Below are 20,861 nucleotides of genomic sequence, written 5' to 3' on the forward strand. Positions count from 1 at the left end.
CCCCATGAGCACAACTAACACCAAGACCAAGGACATCTGCTGTACAATATCTCCCATGAAATTTAAATTTAAATGGAAAAAAAAGATAGGAAGAAAAGATGATTACCTAAAGGCATGATGAATATTGAAATAATGCATTCTTTGGTATGTTTGTATAATTGCTAATAAAAATTGGTGAATATGTAAAGGTCCAATTACCTAGGATTTTTCCCAGCTAAAAGAATATTACAATGGATTTTATGTAGTTAAAAAATTTATTGCAATTAAATATTATTCAATATAAGAATTACCTATTAAGGGACTTCCCTGGTGGTCCAGTGGTTAAGACTCTATGCTCCCAATGCAGGAGGCCCAGGTTCGATTCCTGGTCAAGGAACTAGATTCTGCATGCTGCAACTAAGAGCCCACATGCCACAACTGAAAGATCCCACGTGCCGCAAAGAAGATCCCACACACGGCAACAAAGATCCCGCAGGCCACAACTAAGACCCGGCGCAACCAAATAAATAAATAAAATAATAAATATTTTTAAAAAAAGAAATTACCTATTAAAATCCAAAAAATTTTTCTCCATAAATATATTCTATTATATATTATTATGTTCAAATATTTATTTAATCTATTATATAGCTATATAAAACAGTTTATATTTTATATAGATATATAATAGACATATAAATATCTATTATATTTATATAAATATATATATTTATAAAATTCTCCCTTCCCCCCAAAAAATATTTATCACTAGAAAATAAATTCCATGAAGTCTGATTTTTCCCTTTTGTTCGCTGTTACATCTTCAGTGCCTCAAACAATACCTGGCATATAGGTGATCAACATACATTTGTTGAAGTAATTATTGTGGAAACTAACCTTAAGGATTTCTAATGGCAATAATAGATTTATTCTAGACATTAATTTGGCACTGGCAAGTCAAAGACAAATTTGACCTCTCCTCTGTTCTTAAGGACCTAACAGTGTGTTGATCTTTGTAAGATTGCACAGGGTAGGCATAGCTTTCAATTAGTCCTTTGTCCTAAATGTGAGATCCAAGGCTAAGTGAGATTGAGAGATTTCCTCAAGTTCACACATCTAATCAGTAGCAGAGCAGAACTGGAACCCAGGATTTCTACCAGAAATTTCTTCCAAAAATTATTCTACATACCGAGGATTAAACTGCACATGTTTTGAGCCAGGAACTTAAGCGAGTAAACCTGAAGCAGCTCCTTAGTGGTCACAGCCTCTGGCATAATTCTCAGTAAAAGACCAAGCAGATACTTGGGAGGGTCCCAAAGAAGTTGAGCCTACCATTTGATTTATGAATGTTAGAAGACTTCTAGGGAAAGGATTTATCCTAGAGTCCACAGAATTCCTGAAGTTATGGGTGGGGGACCTGAGGGAAACACTGAGCCAGGGTGGAAGTCTCTAGTCTGGAAGTGCAAAAGAGGGTCATGTGGTTTTAATTGATCTCTAAAGATAAACAAATTACTATTATGAGCATTGCACATTCAGTGGACTTGTGATACTTGATAGTTACAACGGTATGGACTTATGTCCCAAATAAAAAATATACTGATAAAATACCAAAGATTAGAACAACTGATACTTAACCATACTCTGTTAGTAAATATGTATATGTACATATATATATATATATATATGCCTTATAAATGTACATGTCTTTAAATCATATGTCTCTACATCTAGAAGCATATTTTATTTATTTTTATTTTATTTTTTTTTACATTTCACCATCATTTATTTATTTATTTATTTATTTTTATAAACTTCTGTGTTGGGTCTTCATTGCTGCACACAGGCTTTCTCTAGTTGTGGCGAGCGGCGCTATTCTTGTTGCAGTGCGTGGGCTTCTCATTGCAGTGGCTTCTCTTGTTACAGAGCACGGGCTCTAGGCATGCGGGCTTCAGTAGTTGTGGCATGTGGGCTCAGTAGTTGTGGCTCGCGGCCTCTAGAGCGTAGGCTCAGTAGTTGTGGTGCACTGGCTTAGTTGCTCCGCGGCGTGTGGGATCTTCCCAGACCAGGGATCGAACCTGTGTCCCCAGCATTGGCAGGCGGGTTCTTAACCACTGCACCAGCAGGGAAGTCCTAGAAGCATATTTTAAAGAAACAATCTCAAAAAAGGACAGAAGTTTTTGATAAAATGGTATAATTTTATGTATTATTTTAAAATAATGAAAACAAGAAAATATCCAATATAGAATGGCCTTAACGTTCTATGATAAATGTGTGTGTGAGTGAATATTCATTTCATGACTGTCTAATAACTACCTAAAAGAGTTAGTCACTATAAATCGTTTCTTGCTTACTGATAATTCTCAGTTGAAAATAATTTCATTGAATGAGATTTTGCTTTCTCAAGGCATTGTTTCTCAAATAGTAGGTTCCTAGAATCCAAAGGAAAAATTTTTAGTGATTTGGGAAATTTTTTTTCCCCTTTGGAAGAGACTGCACATTACTCAGATTTGAGAAACACTGTTTATTATAAAGTGTAAAGTCAACTATATATGTGTGTGCTAACACAGAAAACAATCCTAAAAGGAAATAAACAAAAAATTTGACTGCTGTTGTCTTTTTTTGTTCAGAATCTTCTTTATTTTAAAGACTGTATGTTTCCTTTACCATCCAAAACAAACACACACACAAACAGTAAAGGTTATATTAAAGCCATGGTTAGCAGACATTTGGTCCTGTCCAAAATATCCATGGAGACATTTGGTCCACTCCAAACGATCCTTGATGGTTCATCCTGTCCATAATCACTTGGCGTGGCCCAGATATGCTCATGGAGTTTTTGGATGGGACCAAATTTCAAGTACCTTTTGGTGTGGACCAGATTTTTTATTGATCAAATATCTTATTTGGTCAATAAAAAATTTTTTTGGCCTTATAGATATTTTGGACGGGACCAAATGCCTTATAGATATTTTGGACAGGACCAAATGTCCTGCAAAGCAAAGCCATATCAAATTTATTGGTCATGCCCTGAATGATGCAGGCGAAGTACATCTTATTTAGTTTTACTATTGTTTTACTTAGGGTCATTTTTAACTGAAAATTTCGTATATCAGCTCTTACAGCTATCAGATCATTTTCCAATTTACTAGTTGGTATGGATCTGCTAAGAACATTTTAACACTTTTGAGATCTTTGAGCATATGCTCTGTAAAATTGTAATAATATTACCTCTCTGATTAATTCTGTGTTATTTTCACACAGCATATTTCCTATAGTCTAAATGAAAGTATATTATAAAACATAAATTATTAACTTTATTACTATTAGGATTAGTAATAATTTTCCTTATAGCTTGAGTAATGAGTGAGCCTGATTATCTACTGGGAAAACAAGGATTGAAAAAAAAGAGTTTTTATAAATTACTTAATTTTTTAGGACATTCATTTGTGAGATTGGTACTATTTTTTCTGTTTTCAAATAAGAAAGTGAACACAGAGAGGTTAGCAAGTTTGATCAAGGCTACACAGGTTGTATATAAATGACACTATCAAAATTTGAATTTGGACTTTCTGTCTTCAAATCCATCCTTTCAATCATTACTGTGTAATTCTGCTTCTCAAATTCCTTCGAAAATGAGGCCAAGAGTCTTATATTGCACCGTGCAGATTCATCATCTCTAGTATGGGCTCTGCACTTCATATTTCTTTCTTCTTCCATAGCCTGTTCCCAACCAAACCAGCTTCCCCATGCTCCATCTGGAGACTCAAACTCACTCGACATTTTTCTTTCCTCTCTTTCACTCAATTAAAAATATTATTAATGTATATTCTGGGCCACGTTTACCGCCATGGCCCACATATATTAGATGTTGATAAACATACAATTAGGATACAGGTATTCTTCAGAGACATTTGTATTATCTGTTATTCTTCAAATTATCTATTTAAATAAACTCTGAAGATGTTTTTAATTATGACCTGAAACCTGTGAGAGCAGTTCCTCAGTTCTGAATGACTAATAGAAAAAAAGCACCCTATTTCTCTCTCTCTGTTTCTTTATTTCTATCTCTGCATGCCTGTATATCTATATTTTGCCATCAAACTCATAGAGTTCAAAAGCAACACTGGCTTCCAGTGAATGTTCCCATAGCGATATTAGGAAAGTGTCATTGCTGCTGGCACAGTGCTTATTTGAATGGGCCAGCAGGACCATTTCCTCCTGTGTTATGGGCTTCAGTGCACAGCAGAGAGCAACTAAGGCTGCACTGGTACACTTCTGAGTGCCTTTCCGCAGAGGTTACCTAAGGAAACAAGAAATTGGGAACCAGATGTGTGTCCCTTTTATATCTTCAAAGGAAAACCTTTCAATATCTGCTTACTGGAAGAATTTTTTTTTTCTTTTATTGCCAAGGACAAGAATCTGGCAGAAATTAAAAAAAAAAAATTAACTCTAAATGCCATCACCACATCAGAGCTTTCTAAGGTGGCAGCATTTATTGTCAATGCCAATTCTGTGCCAGGGGGAGAATTACCAGAACACATGCACTAAATTTGCCCTGGAGAACCATAGAGGTTGTGGGTATGGGCTTGGCAGACAGGCAGACCTGGATTTGTATCTGAGTTTTGCCTTTTAGTGCTGTTTTAGATTAAGGTCTACTGGAAACAGACACTGAGACAGGAGTTGGGAAAAGGAGATTCCGGGAAGTACCAGTAAGGGAGTGGGCAAGAGAGACTGAGAAGCACAAGAATTCAACAAAGGATGCCTTATTCAACAGGTTAGAGTTGTGTACAACTAAGGCTCAGTTCCATGGGGAAACCAAGAGACAGTGAGGAACATGCCTCAGTGTTCTTCCACCAGAAGAGCAAAGAAGCTAGATTTATGCTTCCGACTTTCATGTGTTATGGTCTGAGTCATATTCCTGAGACCATTAACTCCCTGGCACTTCTGGTCTAACCAATGAACAGATGAGAAAAAACCCTCAGGTGGGGAATTACAGTAGGACCCTGTCAGCATGTACTGGAACCATAAGTGTCACATAGATACGGGTGGGGCTCCTACAGTACCTGCTCTACTAGGTTGGTGACTTACCTTCTCTCACTTTCACCTGTTAAAAGGGCACAATAGTCAGTATTTCACAGTATTTTCAAAGGTTAGTTGGCATTGCATGAGTAAAACGCTTAACATAGTATCTGAGGTCAAAGGCCACAAACAGAAAAATATAGCTATGTTTCACTTTTAAAAGATAGTTGACAAAAGATATCTTTAAATCTATTTAAGGCACTCTAAAAAATATTTTAAGGCAGTCTGTTCCCTGAGCCACATGATGAAAGTTCTTGCAAAATAATACTTGAAGTGCTTTTATCTAGAGAGAGAAGTGCTTTATTTGCAGGTGGGGTTAGGTATAGGGGTGAATTATGAGTCCACTTAGTAAGTAGTAAATGTGTACTAACTCCTGGGAAAGAAAAGGTCAAGTAGAAGGAGGGAGGAAGTGAATTAATTACAAAGCATCTTGCTAAATAATTGTAAGAACTGAAGAAAAGGCTAAAGGAATTATTATGGTGCCAGATGCCGAATGTGGCTATGTCTGTGTTGAGCAAGTAGGTCAGTTTACTTAACCAAGAGAAAAAATAAAGGGTACAAAAAAGAGGAGAGAGCCAGAAACAATGAAATCTTTAGTTGCCCTCTTGGTGTGTGTGTGTGTGTATACACACACATTTATCTAGCAGAATTACTTGTGCATTGTACAGAAGCTCTCTGTGAATGCCTATGTGTGCGGTGCTTACATTTGAGTTTAAGTTATCGATATGTGAAAAAAGAACTCTTCCTTGGATTCCATGGCTGTGTACCTTTCCATGTACAGCAAAACAACAAAATACACAGTACAAAACAAACCCCAATGCAAAATAAAATAACTTTAAGACCCTTAGAGTAGTTTATTTGATATAACTAGCTAATTAAATGCTCTTCTAGGACTATTTCAGATTCAAAGTTTAACGTAAGTCTCATCTGAGGTTTGAAATTTGATAGCATAGAGTTCCATGTGAAACATACAAAAGGAGGCAGAGACCTGAGTTTAAATTATAGCTGTGTCCTTTAATACACATTAGACAGTAACATAACCTCTGTAAGCCTCAGTTTCCAGGGTTATGTGGAGTCATAATTTTTACTGTGGATGAAAGATGCCTTTGCCATTCCACTTGAGCATGATCCAGCTCTTCCTGGTGCTTATAGAATCATAACTCAGAGATAATTCATTTGATCAATACACCTATAGGATTTTTCATAGTCCAACACATGACACATGGGATAGTTTCCACACATGGGCTGTGCTGAACAAATCACTATGTGATATAAATTTATAGATTTATAGATTGTAGACTGCCAGCAGTATCATGTATATAGTCATTAATTCACAATATTTATCAATAAACTATCATATATAGGACTCTGTTCAGGGATCACAGAAAAAATATGGTTAGGATATAGCCATAGTCCAGAAGTTGATTGTTTTAATAAGAAATATGTGTATAAAACCAACTATATAACTAATTATAACAGAAAGAATGTTAAGAATTAATGGCTGTAATATCCACAGGTGACACTCTTGGTGGCAGGAGGGCATATGGAGGTAAAAACCAGAATCTGGAGCCAAAGTCTTTGGATTTGAACCCTAGTTCTGCCACTTACTCTCAATATGACTTTGGGCAAGCCACTTAACTTCTGTATGCTTTAGTTTCTTCATCTTTAAAAAGAGATTCTTGTGGGGAGTACATTTTTCTTTAACACAGGGCAAGCAGTTAGTACAGTGTATGGAATGTGGCAAAGGCTAATTAAGTATTAACCTTTATTATTATGTACTAAATTTTGGATGAGGGGATTTATGAACACCACTTAATCCTATCAGTACTTTGAATTAAGGCTATTGTCATCCTCACTTTATGGATGAGTATACTTGGTTTCAGGACATTACTTTAACTTGCCTAATTTTACACAGATAATATACAGCTGAGACAGGTTTTCTTCTGCATAATCCCAATTCAAGCTCCTATCCATATTGCACTTTGAAAAGTAAGCAAAGCAAGGAGTAAAGCCAGGATAATGTTTTTGCTGTAAATTCAAACTTGGACAAATAAAAGATGTGGGGATGAAAAAGAAAGGAGTGTTAATAATCTTATAACTGTGTCTGGGCGGGGCTTGTAATCCATTTAGAAGGTCCTTTTATGTTTGGTTGATTGGTAATGTAATCAGAGTTACAGTTAAGTTTTATCCAATATTGAAGAGTTATAAAAAATAACCCCTCTTTTTAACATGAGTTATTGCCTTCCCCTTTGTAAGACTGAAATACGTACTTAAAAGAACATAAACCAAATATCCTTTTTTTTTTTTTTTTTTTTTTTTTTTTTGTCAACTCAAGAATCTGAATTAGCTTAGGCTTCTGAGATCAAGGGAGGACTCAGGAGATGGGATCTGACAAGCTGATGTCTGAATTCTAAACAGTCTCCTGTGCAAGTTCAGAAAAGCAAATTGGCTAATTCCAGTTAGGTGAAGCTAGAAAGATGATGTTGGAAGATCAGCTTTACCTTGAGGCTGTGAAAAGATCTGTAAACTACCATTCTTCTATAATGAGTTCTTCATTGATAGTAGATTTAAAACCTCTTTACCCAGTACCTTTTATTTTACTTCCTTCAAAACTGATTAATCTCTAGGTGGCCATCCACTCAGTTACCTGTTCCAGAAACAAGTCATTAAACATATCCAGCAGTAAGCAGTAGATATATTCAAACTGGCCCATCTTACAGGAAGTACATAATCAGTGATTAAAGATGGGTAATGGGATCTCTTGAATCTTGAATGGGAATTTGCCTTAGAATAGCAATTAACATGTTTGAAAACTAAATTTAATAATCATAATAAGTTCAACTTCAATTACCATTACCAATGTTTGTATTTATTTTTGCAGAACAGTTGACATCTAATTAGCATGTGAAGAGCTGCTTGTGTTTAGATATTAATCAGATATCTTTTAAAAATGTTAGAGTTATTTATTTAGGTAAGCTAGGCATAAGCATAATTGTAATTAACTTATTAACTACATGACTCACCTCTCATATAACTGCTGGAACCATAACCATAAACCACTTGTTTATTCATTTATTCATTCCTTCAATAACATGGTGTATCAGAAACCAATTATTTCTTAAAATATAGGAAAATTATTCCAGCCCCTATGGAAGGATGTCTGCCCCTCTATATTACTTCAGAACCCCAAAAGAGAAAGGTCTGGGGGGATATGTCTTAGCAAACAAAACTGGCCTTGTCTATGAAGCTTCTTTCAACTTTTAACATCCCTATAATACTTGGATCATAGTTTATTAGTTTTTAATGCATTGTATTATAATTTTTTTTATAAGTTGACACTTTCCAGTGGACTGTGAACTTCCAAACAATTATATTGAACTCTTTATTCCAGTTTGTATCCCCATTTCATAACATGATAGGCATCCATAAAGTTGATTAAAAAGAGTGAATTACCTACTGGTATGATCTGTTAAGAATGTGTACTTTAAGTCTCTTTAAATAGAGTTAACTCTTGAAAAATTCAGACTTTGGCATTAGACCTGGGATGAGAAACATGGCTCGGCTCAGCTCAGCTCTAGCAAACGGGCAAATTATATAACATCTGACCTTCATCCCTAGAACAGGAATGAGAATGGTAGTGAGTATAGAATGGTAGTATTACATGAGACAAATATAAAGACTTTTAGCACAGTTTATGGCATGAAGTGAGCACTTGGGAGGTGGAATTTTCCCTTTTTTTTAAATGTAGAAACAAGATAAACTTTGGAAATAAGATTGCATTTGAGAAAATCCACAGAAGTCTCAAGAATTGCTTCGAAGGCATAGCACTTGGCCAAAATGTGCTAGAAGGAAATATTAAGGTGGAGCCATTTTTAGGTTCACTTAGAATCTTCCAGTTACATGGCTTTGGAGAGCAATTTCACTGACTTTGCAGAAGCTTCTTGGCCCTGTTTGCATGTGGCTTAGAGAAGTTATTTGAATTTCAGTAGCTCTGTCCTACTCTTGTGTCTCAGGGGTATAGTTGTGTCTTCCCTCTCAGAACCAGTGCTTGGAAGAAGGTAAAAATAGTCTGGAAGGCAGTTCTTCTATCAAATGGAAGAAAGTGGGGCTAAACTAAGTCAGAAAGCAAGCAAGTGCAATATTTCTCTTGTTGCCCTGGATGGGGGAAATGACCTCTTTTCTGGCTAAGAAGAGTAACAGAACAATCTAAGAGTTAATATTCATATGAGACTTTACTCCAATGCAGCACATTGAGAGAGAGGTCAGTCTCCCTGGTTACGTTTACCAACAGTGACTGGGACCTCATTATCTCATTTTCCAATGCCTTCTATCTTCGATTTGGTTGGTTGTTTATTTATTTGTCTGTTTGTTTTTGTTTCTGTGTTCAGCAGCAGTTTCTAAGATGTCCCCAATAATGCCTACCTCCTGATATTCATGCCCTTGTATAATCCTCTCCCCTTAAGTCTAGGCTGGATCTCATGACTTGCTCCTGAAGAAGAGAACACAGCAAAAACAATGGGATATGACTTCTGAGATTAGGTTATAAAAAGAGTCTGGCTTCTGTCTTGCTCAGCCTCTGTTGCTTTCTTACTTGCTCATGCTAATGGGAGCCAGTTGCCATATTGTGAGCTGTTCTGTGGAGAAGCCCACATGGCAAGGAAATGGGAGATACATCCAGCCAACAGCCAGAGAGAAACTGAAGCCCTCAGTCCAACAACCCAAAAGAAACTAATATGTTCAACAAAAAAAAATTTTAACTAAACAAAAATGAAAATATAACAAGTCAGAATTTGTGAGATGCACGAGAACAGTGCTTAGAGGAAAATTTAGAGCATTTAATTTTATTATAGGAAAAAAAAAAAGATCTCTAATCAATAATACAGGTTTCCAAAATTTAAAAATAAACAAACAAAAAAAAAAAACAGAAAAAAAAGTGAACCCAAAGCAAATAGAAGAGTTAATAAATATAAAATCAAAAATCAGTGAAATAAAAATAGAAAATAGAGAGAATGAATGAAAGCAAAAGCTGGTTCTTTAAAAAGATAATTTGATAAACATCTAGCAAGACTGATGTAAGAGAGAAGAAATAAATTATAAATATTAGGCATGAAAGTATAAATATCTTTGAGATCCTGATTCTTAAATTTTTTGGATATATACCCAGGAGTGAGATTGCTAGATTATATGGTTGTTCTAGTTTTGATTTTTTAGGAACCTCCATACTGTTTTCCATAGTGGCTGCACCATTTTGCATTCCTATTAACAGTGTACAGGGTTTTCAATTTTTCTACAACCTCCCCAACATTTGCCAGTTTATTTTTAAGTAATAGACATCCTAACTGAGGATGAGGTCATATACCTCATGGTTTTGATTTGCATTTCCCTCATGATTAGTGATTTTGAGCACCTTTTTATATACTTGTTGGCCATTTGTATGTCTTCTTTGGAGAAATATCTATTTAACACCTTTGCCAGTTTTAAAAAATTGAGTTATTTGCATACACATGCACACGTATGTGTGTGTGTGTGTGTGTGTATGTTTGCTATTGAGTTGTGAAAGTCCATTAAATATTTTGGAAATTAACCCATTGTCAGATATATGGTTTGCAAATATTATTTTTTCCCATTCTGTATGTTGCTTTCTCACTCTGTTGATCATTTCCTTTGCTGTTCAGAAGCTTTTTAGATTGATGTAGTCCCACTTGTTTGGTTTTGTTTTTGTTTCCTGTGATTTTGGTGTCATATTAATGAAATCACTATCAAGAACAATGCCATGAATCTTTATGTGTGTAGATTGTCTGCAGTATTCCTTTAAAATTCTATAATGTCTCTGGGGTCCATAGTGATATCCTTTCTTTCATTCTTAATATTTTTACAGTTTTCCTGATGTATAATTGATATACAGGAAATTACACATATATAATGTATACATTTTGATGCATTTGGATGTATGCATACATTCATAATTCCGTCACCACAACCAAGGTAATAAATATATCCAATACTTCCAAAAGATTTCTTGTGTCCATTTGGGTTTTTGTTTAGTTTTGTTTTTTGTGGTAAGAACACTCAAAGTGAAATCCACCCTCTTAAGTTTTTAAGTGCACAGAACTGTATTAACTATAGGTACAATGTGGTACAGCACATCTCTAGAACTGATTCACCTTGCATAACTGAAGTTTTATGTACAATGAATGACAACTTCCCATTTCCTTCATCCTCCATTCCCTGGCAACCACCATCCTATTTTCTGCTTATGTAAGTTTGACTACTTTAGATAACTCATGTAATTGAAATCATGCAATACTTGTCCTTCTATGACCAACTTATTTCACTAAATATAATGTCTTTCAGATCCATCTATGTTGTCACAAATAGTAGGATTTCCTTTTTTAAGGCTGAGTAATATTCTCTTGTATGTATATACCACATTTTCTTTTTTTTTTTTTACATCTTTATTGGAGTATAATTGCTTTACAATCGTGTGTTAGTTTCTGCTTTATAACAAAGTGAATCAGTTATACATATACGTATATCCCCATATCTCTGCCCTCTTGCGTCTCCCTCCCTCCCATCCTCCCTATCCCACCCCTCTAGGTGGTCACAAAGCACTGAGCTGATCTCCCTGTGCTATGTGGCTGCTTCCCACTAGCTATCTATTTTACATTTGGTAGTGTATATATGTCCATGACACTCTCTCACTTTGTCCCAGCTTACCCTTCCCCCTCCCTGTATCCTCAAGTCCATTCTCTAGTAGGTCTGCGTCTTTATTCCCGTCTTGCCCCTAGGTTCTTCATGACCATTTTTTGTTTTGTTTTTTAGATTCCATATATATGTGTTAGCATACGGTATTTGTTTTTTTCTTTCTGACTTCACTCTGTATGACAGACTCTAGGTCCATCCACCTCACTACAAATGACTCAATTTCATTTCTTTTTATGGCTGAGTAATATTCCATTGTGTATATGTGCCACATCTTCTTTATCCATTCATCTGTTGATGGACACTTAGGTTGCTTCCATGTCCTGGCTATTGTAAATAGAGCTGCAATGAACATTGTATACCACATTTTCTTTATCCATTCATCTGTCAATAGACATATAGGTTGTTTCCATATCTTGTCTATTGTGAATAATGCTGCAATAAACAATGGTATTGCAGTTAACTCTTCAAGATCCTGATTTAAATTCCCATAAAAAAAAAATCCCAATAGCACTTTTTACAGAAATATTAATAGAAAAAAAATTATAAAATTGATCACCCATGAGCTGTTCTTGCATGATCCTGATCTTAAAAGCATTCATTAGACTTTCAGAACTGGCCTACAGGATAGATCACCAGCTAGTTTCCAGTCTGACCGCTGGGTAATGCACACAGGGAACAGTTCCAAATGCATCTGCAAAAACTTTGAAAACAAAACTGACATTTTAAATACTAATTCAATTTTTAAAATAATTATAGAACTAGTCAAGTTATCATTCATTCTTAGTGATTTTAATACAAATCCAGAATATGTACTAGTGTGGCACAACTTAAAAGTAGTATAAATATTCTCATAATATGAAAGTGCATCATATCGTCCAATAAATACCACAGTAGGTTTTGCTTGCCTATTTCCTTGTAGGAAATGTAGAAGTAAAAATGGAAAAAAAAATGTGTCACTAAACCTTTGATGAATGTTTGTTATTTTGAGATTTATGATAGAGGATTCTTGACTCAGAAGAGGTCTGTCTCACCCACTGAACTGCAGTTACGGTCTGTATTGTGGCACCAAGCTCTAACTCAACAATAATATTCACCAGATGCTTGGGGTATAAAAAAGAAAAGTAATCAAAATCAATATGAGCCTATTTTTATAGAAAACTGTACTTCATAAATAGCACTCCATCTTACGAGTTCAGAACACAGAAGTTTCTTCATTCTAGAGTTTGTCAAAGCTTCTCTTTCTCTCCTACATTTTTTTTCTCCCCCTTCCACAAATTTAAAATTCAATTTGTTAAAGGTTTATGAAGATCAATACAATTATTTAAGGATAGTAGACCAAAAGTCATGCTGTAGAAGCCCAATGCATCAGGAGATAAAATATATTTCTATATCCTTTGATCACACAAGAACCATTGTGGTATAAAATTTATTCAAATAATACTTACTGAATGTGCTTAGCCTGTACCAGACCCTGACTTGTAGCCTTAATCTCTAAAATAAATAAATGTTTTTCATCCAAGATAAGGATTAAAATCAAGAGGTGTTTAACTTTATATGGCAAAGTCAGATAACCTGCTTTGCTTAATCTAGTTTGGTTTGGATATTCTGTCATTTGCAATCATTGAGTTCTGAGTTGTACCAGAAGTGTTCATAGAGGAAGTAATGTCTGACATGGATGTTGTAGGAGGTATCTGGGTTGGGGACATTTCCTGCAGTGGAAACGCTATATGCAAAGAAAATGAAGTGTATACATGCACACACACGCGCACACACACACACACACACACACAGTGTGTCAAAATAGTAGTAATGATCAGTAGTAGTGAAAATGTAGGTAGAAAGAGAACTAATCATGAAGGACCCTTTTTAGACTTCTCACTACAAGACACTAGGATTAATTTTATCATTTTAAGTGTGTGTTTGTGTGTGACATGAGATATGTTTACATTCCTGTTTTAGAAAGTGGAAAGCATTGATTTGATGGGGAGGTGCAAGAGATAGCTTGATCAGTTAGTAGATTATGACAATAGTTCAGAAAATGGAAATCATACAAAATGACTAAGGTCATCAGTAAAATTTAAAACTTCATGTTATTTAAATTAACTCTTCAAGTTTTCTGTAATATAATTTTATTTTTTGTTTTTATATTTTTTATATTTTATTTATATATATTTTTTAAATGCAAGATAAAACTTTAGATTATGGGTTATAAATACTGAAGTTTTTCCTACTCGTATATTCACTTTGGGATGTTTTTAAAAGCAGCTTTTTGTATAAAAATAGCAGAAAAGCTATACTGGAGCAAGTGACTTTAACCCACTAAGTTTCTGTTACTGTGTTTCTCCAGTAAGGATAATAATATCCATCCATCTGGACCCTGGGAATGATGTCAGGGTTGTTTAGTTGGGATTAGAAGTTATATTTTTCTGGAATTTGCTTATCAGAGCAGAAAATGGTAAAAAGAAAATCATTTAAATCTGAGTCTTAAAGGCTTTCATGACTGATCCATGGAAATCAAGATGGGGACAATGTCCAAAGGGCAGAAGTGAGAACAATAAATGACACCAGTTGCTAGTGGTTCAGTTAAATGGAGTAGAAACAAGGGCAACAACAAAATAGTCATTGCCCTGGAAATTGTTCTTGTTGTTTTTCTTTGTTCCTAGAATGGCAAGATTCAAGGCTTGCTCATGATTTTTACCAGTAGGGACATGTATATATTAGATTAGTTTAAAGGTATAGATATTTGGGAATATCATTCATTCTTCATCATGTCATCATGAAGAAAAATGGTTATGAATTTGATTCAGCAAGGGCAAGTTAATGTTGGCTATTGATATAATCATTGTTATTTTGATTAAATTAAGGCAAAAGAAACTGTTTTGTTTTGTTTTGTTTTTTTCTTTTCTTATATCCCCTCCCTCTTGCACCTCCCTCACATCCTCCCCTATCCTGCCCGTGTAGGTCATCACAGAGTACCAAGATGAGCTCCCTGTGCTATACCGCAGGTTCCCAGTAGCTATCTATTTTACACATAGTAGTGTATTTATGCCAAACCTTATCTCCCAGTTCATCCCACCCTCCCTTCCCCCCATGTGTCTGCACATCTGTTCTCTACATCTACATCTCTATTCCGGCCCTGGAAACTGGTTCGTCTGTACTATTTTTCTAGATTCCACATATACGCATTAATATACGATATTTTTTTTTCTCTTTTTGACTTACTTCACTCTGTATGACAGACTCTAGGTCCATTCACCTCACCACAAATAACTCAATTTAGTTTCTTTTTATGGCTGAGTAATATCCCATTGTATATATGTACCACACCTTCTTTATCCATTCATCTGTTCATGGACATTTAGGTTGTTTCCATGACCTAACTATCGTAAATAGTGCTGCAATAAACATTGCGGTACATGTGTCTTTTTGAATTATGGTTTTCTCAGGGTATAAGCCCAGTAGTGGGATTGCTGGGTCATATGGTAGTTCGATTTTTAGTTTTTTAAGGGACCTCCATACTGTTCTCCATAGTGGCTGTATCAATTTATATTCCCACCAACAGTGTAAGAGGGTTCCCTTTTCTCCACACCCTCTCCAGCATTTATTGTTTGTAGATTTTTTGATGATGGCCATTCTGACTGGTGTGAGGTGATACCTCATTGTAGTTTTGATTTGTATTTCTCTAATGATTAGTGATGTTGAGCATCTTTTCATGTGCCTCTTGGCCATCTGTATGTCTCCTTTAGAGAAATGTCTATTTAGGTCTTCTGCCCATTTTTTGATTGGGTTGTTTGTTATTTTGATATTGAGCTGCATGATCTGCTTGTATATTTTGGAGATTAATCCTTTTTCAGTTGCTTCGACTGCAAATATTTTCTCCCATTCTGAGGGTTGTCTTTTCGTCTTGTTTATGGTTTCCTTTGCTGTGCAAAAGCTTTTAAGTTTCATTAGGTCCCATTTGTTTATTTTTGTTTTTATTTTCATTACTCTAGGAGGTGGATCAAAAAAGATCTTGCTGTGATTTATGTCAAAGAGTGTTCTTCCTATGTTTTCCTCTAAGAGTTTTATAGTGTCCGGTCTTACATTTAGGTCTTTAATCCATTTTGAGTTTATTTTTGTGTACAATATTAGGTACTGTTCTAGTTTCATCCTTTTACATGTAGCTGTCCAGTTTTCCCAGCACCACTTATTGAAGAGGCTATCTTTTCTCCATTGTATGTTCTTCCTCCTTTGTCATAGATTAGGTGACCATAGGTGCGTGGGTTTATCTCTGGGCTTTCTATCCTGGGTTGTTTGCTTTTTTTTTTTTTTTTTTAATTTGTAGGTTCTGTATATTATAGCTAATCTTTTTTTTCTGTCCTTTCTTTTTTTTTTTTATTAGTTATCTGTTTTATACATGATAGTGTATATAGGTCAATCCCAATCTCCCAATTCATCCCACCACACCCACCCCATGCTTTCCCCGCTTGGTGTCCATACGTTTGTTCTCTACATCTGGGTCTCTATTTCTGCCTTACAAACAGGCTCATCTGTACCATTTTTCTAGATTCCACATATATGTGTTAATGTACGATATTTGTTTTTCTTTTTCTGACTTATTTCACTCTGTATGACAGTCTGTTTTTTTTTGTTTTTTTTTTTTGTAATTTATTTTTTTGGCTGTGTCAGGTCTTAGCTGCGGCACGTGGGATCTTCGTTGAGTCATGTGGGATCTTTTGTTGCAGCTCACTGGCTTCTCTGTAGTTGTGGTGTGTGGGTTTTCTCTTCTCTAGTTGTGGTGCACAGGCTCCAGGGCACGTGGGCTCTGTAGTTGTGGCGCGCAGGCTCCAGAGCACATGGGCTCTGTGATTTGAGGCACATGGTCTCTCTAGTTGAGGCGCGCAAGCTCAGTAGTTGTGGCACACGGGCTTAGTTGCCCCACAGCATGTTGAATCTTCGTTCCCTGACCAGGGATTGAATCTGCATCCCCTGCATTGTAAGGCAGATTCTTTACCACTGGACCACCAGGGAAGTCCTGAAGAAACTGTTTTTGTAACTATGAAAGCCGTTAAACAACCAAAGTGTTATTAGAATAAACAAGTCAAATATATGCATTTAACTTTATTCATACCAGCCTCTGGGATGTTTACCAGAGACTTTGTGGGCATTCGACTGACCATTTGTGTAAGAACTTTTTATATCTTTTAAATCATGTATGGGTTCTTTGGCAAGACCTACAAGATTTTATTAGATTCATTAGCTTTTCTGAAGAGTGTGGCTGGGGAAAATTGGCTGCAACAGCTATATTGTGGAATTTGGTTCTGATTTCAGTGTGCTCTGAAATCTTTTTTAAGACCTCAGGTGTCGAACTTGCAGAAAGGAGGCACACAATTAATATAAAAGTATGATTTTGCTTTCTCTCTATCTGGTAGGGCCCAGAAATACAAGTGAAAAGAGACTTTAAAACTGTTGTGATAAATCTGCCCCATCCATTTAGCTTACTAACTAAAATTTGACAGATAACCTGTTCTACTTAAAAAGTGCTCTATAGTTTGACCTTTATAATTTCAATGAAGAGTTGTTATGATTTTTATTCCAAAGTTAATTAGTAGCAAAGAATATGTTTGAACACAGGTTTTCTGGCTTTACTTTTTTGCCTCCCCCACCCTCTTGCCAACTAACTTATTTCAATGGTGAAAATACTTAGTCACTGATCAGTAAAAACTAACCCTATGCAGTCATTTCCGGGGAAGCAGTTGCCTTCTCTTTGTACTTCTGCTGCTCTGACCTCAGAAGCCAAAAAACCTGACACTCTCTCCAATGTTTTGGTAGCTAGACCATGGCCACATGCCCTTACCTCTTTATAGCAAGTCAGTGTTTTTGTCTAGGACTTGGGACCTTGAGTCAGGAATACAAAGCATGGAGACAGTTCAGAAATCATTTTGAAGTGAGGGCAGCAGCCTCCATTTCTTGAGGTAGGAAGCAGGTGCAGAAGCAGTGGTAGACTCTACAGTGGCTATAGACCAGCCTCTTTTGGTCCTCTTGCTTCCCTATGAACAAGCTAATATCCTTCTATTAAACTTACTTTCCTCTGAGTTAGCTGATTATCTTTTCTTGTCCACAAACAAAAAGTTGATACAAATATTTAAGCTCCCATAGATGGGGCAAAATAGCAGTATATGCTGCCAAAACCTTCTACCCAGAAGGATACATATTTTTAGCACTTTGGTGGCACAGATATGATTAAGATACCATCCTTATCATTGACTTCCAGAATATTGTTTTGATCCAAAAGTTTTGAGTTTTACACACACATACTCTAGCTGAGATTAATGTACCCATTATTAATTGATTTTAACACAGTATTGGCCAAACTTTTAATATACATGATGCAATAGGACATGACATAAAAGAAGGAGACGCCAAATGATCAGTGTTTATTTAAAAGCTTAAAGAAGAATATGTCTCTTTCATAAAAAAGTATTATGTGATAAAAATTTATTCTCAGTTACTCAAAATATCCAATAACATTATTATTTGATGGCAGACACTAGTGATTTGAATTATATCACTATTTTAAAGAAATGATTAACCTCATCAACAATTGTAAACGTAAAACTTTTCTGTAGTTTTCTTCTTCCATAACAAAAATATGCGGAACTTTCTAAGCCAATGTTGTTAAAATCATTAACTAATGGGTATTTTAATCTCAGTCAGTGTATGTATAAGTATACACAAAACTCAAAGCTTTTGGATCAAATAAAAACATTGTGTATTTGAACAAAAATCACTTAATGTAGATAATCCTTAAGGAACTAACTATAATCCAGTTTAGCATTTATTAGGACATTCTTTGTTATGCAAGCCCTGAATGGGCCATGGGAAAAAACTTACCATTGTATCTGGCAAGTGGGTGCTTCTGCTCGGGGTTGAAATCCTGACAGAGGGATATAAAGACTCAGAAAATTCAGAATCCAGGGTAAAGGTTAAAAGCACGTGTTGTGACATGACATAAAACAGATTCTTGTCTGAGGTCCAGGTCCACCCACTTCTGTATATTGCACACATGTGTATTATATTGCTATTAACATCTTGAGTAAGTTATCACCTAACCTCCCAGATCTTAGTTTCCTCAATATCAACGTGGAAATAAAATTGCTATTTCTAATTTATACACTTTTTTGAGGATTAAATTAGGTATTGAATATAGAATGTTTAACCAAATGCTTAACACATAGTAGATGCTGTGCAACTGTTGGCTGTTATCAGTATTGGTGTTATTCTTTTGTTTCATCTGTCACTAATATTTATTTTTCTTCCTATTAATTTATTATTACAAGAGAGTAACCACAATTTAAGAAGCTAAAATATAGTGAATATCTAAATAAAAAGATGGGCCGTAATTGTATTTAAATAAAAGCCATTATACCTATTTGAAGCAATGAAAAGTGTCAAACTCAATAGTAACTATTCAGTGTTCCAATGTACACAAGTGGGTTCACATGAAATAAGTTTCTAGAACTGTCAAGATTTAACACAATCAGGATTAATGAATATATTAATAATGAGTGTTTCTACCAGAGGACATTAATCCTGGCTGAAAACTATATGAATAGTAGTAACCGAGAATAAAAATTTTGGATCAGATATTATAGTGCTCTTGCAAATATTTTCTCTCAGGTAGCACAGCCACCAGGAATGAATTAAAATGCAGTATTTTTAAAGAGAAAGAACTGCTGACAAGCTAAATGGTATTAAGGAACACAGATTCAGGGAGAATTTCAATCTTCTCTTTTAATAAAATGAAATGAAAAAGGGAAAACCCAGAAGGAGGCTGGCCTCTTTAATAAATGTTGGGCTTCAACATTTATTATTAAAAATACCTCAAGTAATCAGGTGAAATTGGCTACTTCCTGAAATATTTCTGGAAGGACTTTAAATAAACAGAAAATTATGGTCCCAGCTAGGGGGTAAAAGGCACTTTTGATAGGTAATTGACTCTGAAAGGCAAATATAATAAAGCTCTATTAGGCAAAGGGATGGCAAACTCATCACTATTTTTTTTTTTTTTTTTTAATTTTTGGCTGCGTTGGGTCTTTGGCTGCCGTGGGGAACTCGTGTCCCCTGCATTGGTAGGTGGACTCTTAACCACTGCACCACCAGGGAAGCTGTGTTGCTGGGCATGGGCTTTCTCTAGTTGTGGCGAGCGGGGCTGCTCTTTGTTGCAGTGTGCGGGCTTCTCATTGCAATGGCTTCTATTGTTGTGGAGCATGGGCTCTAGGTTCACAGGCTTCAGTAGTTGCAGCACACAGGCTCAGTAGTTGTGGCACGTGGGCTCAGTAGTTGTGGCTCGCGGGCTCTAGAGTGCAGGCTCAGTAGTTGTGTCACACGGGCTTAGTTGCTCCACAGCATGTGGGATCTTCTCAGACCAGGGATCGAACCTGCGTCCCCTGCATTGGCAGGTGGATTCTTAAACTCTGCACAACCAGGGAAATCCCTTTTTTTAAAAAATATTTATTTATTTATTTATTTATTTTTTTTAACATCTTTATTGGAGTATAATTGCTTTACACTGGTGTGTTAGTTTCTGCTTTATAGCAAAGTAAATCAGTTATACATATACATATGTTCCCATATCTCTTCCCTCTTGCGTCTCCCTCCCTCCCACCCTCCGTTTCCCACCCCTCTAGGTGGTCACAAAGCACCGAGCTGCTGTGACAAAGTGAGAGAGTGGCATGGACATATATACGCAACATTTTAGAATAATTGTAAGGTGTGTTCCCCTCCCGCCACCATAACTGGTGCTCATTTTGCAGGTCAGCTACTTTTCTTGTCAGCTGTGTGGCCAAAGGGAGGAAGAATGTCTCTCAGACTTCAGCTTTGAGGAGGAAGAGTTCAGATTGCCAGAACTGGACTAGCACTTTTGAATTTCCCAGAATGCCAGGTCCTGTGGTTTCCTTGGGAAGCTCTGCATCCTCCCCAACCCCCCTCCACCCCTGGGCCGCTGGAGTTTGGGGCTACTCGGGTCTGCAGCCCAAATCCCGCCTCATTGTTTGGGGCCAGGGAGGGCAGGGAGTGCTTGGGAAGAGGGCCCGGCAGGAGGTAATTGTCGCCTTTGC

At 36.1% G+C, this 20,861-nt stretch overlaps 1 protein-coding gene across 1 annotated transcript in view; it reads left to right on the forward strand.

The window, feature by feature from the left end:
* The window catches only part of LOC309649444 (uncharacterized protein), a 500,484-nt gene that overhangs the window by 470,924 nt on the left and 8,699 nt on the right, over positions 1-20,861 (forward strand). Inside the window, exon 3 of the mRNA XM_082439483.1 lies at positions 15,872-20,686. The gene's annotated coding sequence lies outside the window, so the exon portion shown is untranslated. The remainder of the gene's footprint in view (positions 1-15,871; positions 20,687-20,861) is intronic.

The sequence above is a fragment of the Balaenoptera physalus genome (assembly GCF_965194825.1).
Source record: "Balaenoptera physalus genome assembly, chromosome: 19".
In the NCBI taxonomy this organism is placed as follows: Eukaryota; Metazoa; Chordata; class Mammalia; order Artiodactyla; family Balaenopteridae; genus Balaenoptera; species Balaenoptera physalus.